We start from the raw sequence: 6,512 nt of genomic DNA, 5'->3' as shown, positions 1-6,512 counted from the left end.
AATTACCTAAAGATCAAAAGGTGGGAAATTTGTAGAAAATTTCAGTTCCTGATTGAGTCAAGAATTTGAGGAAACAGAATTGGGTCACATGCAACAACATCTGTTACATGATCATGGCCCTAAATGACATTGAGAATGGAAATTTACTCACCAGTTAGGAAGAGGGAGAGTTGATCAGTGCGCTTGCTGTTTCTGGAAGTCTAAACCTCTCAAGAAGCTCCAAATTCAGCAAAGCAAAAGTATGAGCTGGTGGTGTTAGAGAGAAGGTGGAGAAGCTGAAAAAGTTGATTTTAGAGAGAGAGGGTAAGTTTCTGAATTTTGAAGGGGAATTATATAAAATTTTCATTTTTATAAAAAGGAAAAAAATTGGGGTTATTATATTCTGCCCACCAAAATAGGATTTTCGTCCACGAAAATTTAGAATTTACCAGGGAATAGATGAGGATAAGACTCTCTCATTTTGTCCTCTAGTTCCCAAGTATAGTCTCCTGTTCTGTTGTCCCACACAACCTTGACAAGAGTAACAATCTTGTTCTTCCATCGCTGGTATCGATTTTTCTCAACTCGCACTTGTTGCACTTCAATGGACAGATTCTCCTTGACTTGCACATCATCAATCTCCAACATATGAGAGGGATCTGAGACATATTTTCTCAGTTGAAACACATGAAATACCGGATAGAGATTAGCCAACTGAGGAGGCATGGCTATCTCATAGGCTACTAGTCCAATGCATCTCGTGATCTGATATGGTCCAAGATATCTGGGAGACAACTTCTTAGCACGGATTGATCTTCCTACTCCAGTAGTAGGCGTCACGCGAAGGAAGACATGGTCCCCAGCCTCAAACGCTAGAGGACGATGTCTCTTATCAGCATATGATTTCTACCTACTCTTTGAAGCTCTCATCCTTTCTTGTATCAACTTAACCTTTTCAGTCGTCTATTGCACAATCTCTGGTCCAGTAAGCACTGACTCTCCATCTTGGAACCAACACAAAGGGGTCCTGCAGCGTCTCCCATATAGTGCCTCAAAAGGTGCCATTCCAATACTGGCCTGAAAACTGTTGTTATAGGTAAACTCTACCAATGACAACATATCATCCCAAGCTCCCAATTGATCCAAGACACACGTTCTAAGTAGATCCTCAAGCGACTGAATGGTCCTCTCAGACTGACCATCGGTCTGAGGATGATATGCAGAACTCATCTGCAGTTTACTGCCCATCTCCATCTGTAGAGTCTGCCAAAATCTAGAAGTGAAGCGTGGATCTCTATCAGATACTATGCTGGAAGGCACACCATGAAGTCTCACAATTTCCTTGATGTATAGTTGAGCAAGCTTAGACATGGACATCTTTAAACTGATAGCCAAGAAATGAGAGCTCTTGGTCAATTTATCAACAATTACCTAGATTGCATCATGGCCCCTAACTGTACGTGGTAAATGGGTAACAAAATCCATAGCAATAATGTCCCATTTCCACTCAGGCACGTCTAACTGCTGAAGCATACCACCGGGACGCTGATGTTCAATTTTAACCTTCTGACACGTCAAGCAAGTAGACACAAATTGAGCCACATCAGCTTTCATGCCTGACCACCAAAAAGACTTCTTCAGGTCTGATACATTTTAGTCATGCCTGGATGCATGCTAAAACGACTTCGGTGACCTTCTTCCAAAATTATTCTTTTCAGCTCTTCATTATTGGGTACACAGATTCTACCTTTGAACCGAAGAAGACCATTTGTGTCTGTATTAAACCATTTTCCTTGTTCAGTACCAATCAGTGCTTTAGACTTCATGAGTTCTGGATCTGTTAGTTGTCCTTCCATAATTCTTTCAAAGACATTACTTGATATAACCAGTTTACAACATTTAATACCACTGGTTTCAAATTCCACATCCAGCTTTAAGTCACTGAAGCTCTCAACTAGCTCCATCTCTTTAACCATTAAAGCAGACATATGTACTTTTTCTGCTTAAGGCATCTGCTACAACGTTAACCTTTCCTGGATGGTAAAGAAGATCGAAGTCATAATCTTTTAAAAATTCCATCCATCGTCGCTGCCTCATATTCAACTCTTTTTGGTCAAAGAGCTATTTAAGGCTCTTATGATCACTGAATACTTGGAACTGAGAGCCATATAAGTAGTGCCTCCATATCTTCAATGCAAAAACCACAACAGCTAACTCTAGGTCATGAGTTGGGTAGTTTTTCTCATGAATCTTGAGTTGTCTAGAAGCATAGGCAACTACTTTCTTCTCCTGCATCAAAACACAGCCTAGCCCCTGATGAGATGCATCACAAAAAACCTCAAAAGGCTTTCCTGTGTCAGGAATAACTAAAACAGGGGCACTGGTTAATCTCTGCTTCAACTCTTGGAAGCTCTCTTCACAACGATCTGTCCAAGCAAACGGATGATCTTTTCTGGTCAACTAAGTCAGTGGTGCTACAATTCTAGAGAAATTTTTTATGAATCGACGATAATAGGCAGCCAATCCCATAAAGCTCCGTATCTCAGTAGCTGACTTTGGTCTCTCCCATTGTAACACTGCTTGGACCTTGGTTGGGTCTACAGAAATCCCACCAGCAGATATGACATGACCCAAAAATTGAACTTGTTCCATCAAAAACTCGCACTTAGAAAGCTTGGCGTATAACTTCCTTTCCCTTAAGATTCCAAGTACAATTCTAAGATGATCTTCATGCTCTTCTTTATTCTTGGAATAGATCAAGATGTCATCTATGAAGACGACCACAAATTTGTCTAGAAACGGTCTGAAAATCCGGTTCATATAATCCATGAAAATCGCTGGGGCGTTAGTCACACCAAAGGGCATGACCACGTACTCGTAGTGACCATATCTGGACCTAAACGCCGTCTTTTGAACATCATCAGGCTTCACAAGTATCTGATGATACCCAGATCTCAGATCAATTTTGGAGAAGACTGTTGCCCCGTGCAATTGATCCAACAAATCATCTATACGAGGCAACAAATACTTATTTTTGATGGTCAATTTGTTTAGCTGTCTGTAATCAATATAGAGCCTAGAACTGCCGTCCTTTTTTTTGACAAGTAATACAGGAGCACCCCATGGTGAGACACTGGGTCGGATGAACTGTTTCTCAAGTAAATCTTCAATCTGCTTCTTGAGTTCAGCCAACTCAGCTGGCACCATCCGATATGGTGCTATAGAAATAGGACCAGCTCCTGACACCAAGTCAATAGAGAACTCCACTTCTCTAGGAGGAGGTAATCCAGGTATTTCTTCCGGAAATACATTAAGAAATTCATTGACCACGGGCAACTCTGCACTTGAATTCCCTGGATTCAAACTGCTTGCATCTTGATTTACCTCCAAATGAAATAATACAAGAAAACAACTTTCGCCTTCAAAGATGTCTTGTCTCAATACTCCTAGAGACAATGACATATCCTCCAGTTCACTGGGAAATATTAGCTTCTTCGCTCCACAATCGATAAGTATGCGATTGGCAGATAGCCAATCCATCCCTAGAATGATGTTTAAACCCTGAAGAGGTAAACATATCAAGTTCACCTTGAATCGGCACCCCTCAACCACTACTGCACATCTAGTACATACGCTAGATGTCTTCACTAACCTAGAAGTGGGAATGGATACGGTTAAATCACACTATAGCTTTCTCACTAGAAGCCCCAGTCTCTTCACACAAGCATTTGACACAAAAGAGTGTGTCGCTCCAGAATCATACAAAACCACGCAAGATTTACCATCTAGGAAGCAGGTACCAATGATCAAATCACCTGAACTAGTAGCCTCAGCTCCAGTCAATGCGTACACACGTCCAGTGGCCTGAGGTCTGATGCCTCCTCTAGGTTGAGATCTCCCCGCAGGATGGGTCTGGACTACAGCTCTCCTACCCATAGGGCAATCACGCTCATATTGACCTTCTCTATGGCATCAATTACACCTCTTGTAACCAGTTCTCTGAGGGCATGCCGAAAGATAGTGAGGACCACCACATCCGTGGCATCTCACATAACTAAAAGTCACTGGCTGACTCTGCTGAACTGAAGGCTGAGAAGATCCTCCAGAACTGTGAGATGAAGAAGCAGACCGAGAATAGGGTGTTCTTCTAGAACTGGACCCGCCTCTAGACATGGCTGGTCCCCCAACCCTCAGTGGCTGGGCCTGACAGCTTAGGTATCCCTCAACTTCTCTCTTTGTCTTCTCCATATCCCTAGCCATCTCTACTAGATCTGTAAACTCCCTCAAACGATGTCCCCTCACTAAGAGTTTGATATCACCACGCAACCCATTTTCAAACTTGCGGCACTGCCATTCTTCATCCACTGTCATAGTGCTGAATCTGAGAAGATGTTTGAAGCGGTCAGTATACTCAGATACTGACATGTTTCCCTGTACTAGTTCCAAGAACTCCACTTCTTTAGCAAATCTCAGTGTGTCAGGGAAGTATTCCTTATAGAATCTCTTCTTGAATAGGTCCCATGTGATAGGAACACTAGTACTCTCCAACAAAGCTGGAGTACTACTCCACCAATGGCTTGCCTCTCTAGTCAACAAATACTCAGTATAAGACAACCTGTTCTCCTCAGGTCACCTCTTGGCGTTGTAAACTCTCTCCATATCACGAAGCCACTGATCGGCTTCATCCGGTGAGCATTTGCCATCAAACTTGGCAGGATGATGCTGCAAGAAATTCTCCAAACTCCATTCTTGAGTTGGAGCAGCCGTAGAAGAAGAAGAACCGGTGGGAATCCTGCCACTACTCATCACCTCCAAGAACTGTCTTTGGGTGGCCTCAACTGCCACCCTAGCACTCTCTGAGGCCACTCTTGCGGCTTCCAAGTTTTGAAGTGCCATGGTATTTTGTTGAACTAGTGCATGATTTTGCTGTTGCATGGAGTTCATTAGGTTCTCCATCATCCGCATCATTTCCGTTTGATCGGGTTGGGGAGGTGGAGGAGGAGGAGGTCTAGGCGCCATATTCTGTTCAGAATTAGAGAGTAAAACCATTAGTCTTACTCAAGAATTTAGAATGCTTCCGTACAATTAAGGCATACAAGCACAGACAAGGGATGTACATAACCTACAGGTTCTCTAAGGATAAAAACTGCTCTGATACCACAAATTGTAACATCCCAAAATTATATAGCAAGTATATAAGCATGGCAAGCACAAATGTAATACTAGAAAGTAGTCTGAATTATCAGATGATAGTGTATCAATATATATATATATATATATATATATATATATAGTCATCCAATAATAAAGTATTTCAAAAGCTTTACCCAATTATAAAGTCTTCCAAAATACATGGTAAAGGAAGATCAGTAGAAAACTAAGGATAAAAAAAACTGCAAACTAAGAAGCTACTGAATACTAGGTGTCGGTTCCTCACTGTCCAGTGCTTTCTCTAAGGGAGTATCATCTGCTGCATCTTCTCACATCCATAGCAGGATGATCATCGCAAGAGGAAAGACCAGGAACATACAAAACAAACAACATACAAGTGCAAGGGTGAGCTAGTATTCACAACAATACAAGTTTAATACATTTTTAAGAAGCATAGTATTCAAGCAACCACCATTCAAACATATATAATTCCTAATTGACCTAGACTCGTCCGGACTAGGAATGAATATTGATCTTGGGCAGGTTTTACACTTGTGGTGGACTCTACTGCTTTGCAAAGCCATTGCCGAGGGGTTTCACCCGACCACACACAAGGCGAGTCCGTTACCGCGGAATAGACCTACAATGGAAGCGTCTACCCTAGGACTTCCCACTACTCTCACCACCCGCGTCAATCCTCTCTATTTGAGATTGAAAGACCGTCAGAGTATTAGGGATAACCTCCCTTGAAGGAGCCTCAATATTCATTCATACACTAAAGTGATCTCACCTAAAGATCTTAGAATAATTCTCAAAGTCCATAATCCATATCACCAATCTTGTTTCACTTCACCAATCTCATCTAATCAATCATACAATCTCATTCAGAAGCATAATAAACATATATAACTCATACATTACATATCTTCAAAGAAACATCATTTATTAATACCCATTTCTTTATCAACTATAATTACCTATACTTAAGTAATTCAAACAGCTTGGAGACCCTCACCAATGGATCCGGAAGGGTCAAAAACCCCCAGAGCGACCTAAAGAACGTCCAAAACGGACGTCCGCAGCTCCCAAAACGTCAAAAACATCAAAAATACACAACCTGTCGCAAAAAATTCGCTGAGCGCACACCCTGTGGTGCGCTGAGCGAATTTTGTCTGCCAAAAGTCATTCGCAGAGCGCACAGAGTGCGCTATGCGACTCTGCATAATCTGCAGAGCGAATTTCTGCTGATTTTAGGAACTCACACACCCAAAATTCGCTCTAGACCTTTTTATTAACTTCTAACCTTCCTAAATTGATCGGTTTGATGAATTGAACTTGTTTAGATGTTCCTAACTAATCATAAGTTGATTCCTTAACTGTTA

The 6,512-nt window shown here is 41.7% G+C and overlaps 1 pseudogene; it reads right to left on the bottom strand.

Annotated features, from left to right (window-relative positions):
* Window positions 1-417: 417 nt before the first annotated feature.
* Window positions 418-3,915, bottom strand: LOC111241866 (annotated as a pseudogene).
* Between the last annotated feature and the right edge of the window lie 2,597 nt (window positions 3,916-6,512).

The sequence above is a fragment of the Vigna radiata genome, chromosome 6 (genome assembly GCF_000741045.1).
Source record: "Vigna radiata var. radiata cultivar VC1973A chromosome 6, Vradiata_ver6, whole genome shotgun sequence".
Lineage (NCBI taxonomy): Eukaryota > Viridiplantae > Streptophyta > Magnoliopsida > Fabales > Fabaceae > Vigna > Vigna radiata.
Note: the sequence above shows the minus strand (reverse complement) of the source record. Positions and strands in the feature narration are given on the sequence as shown.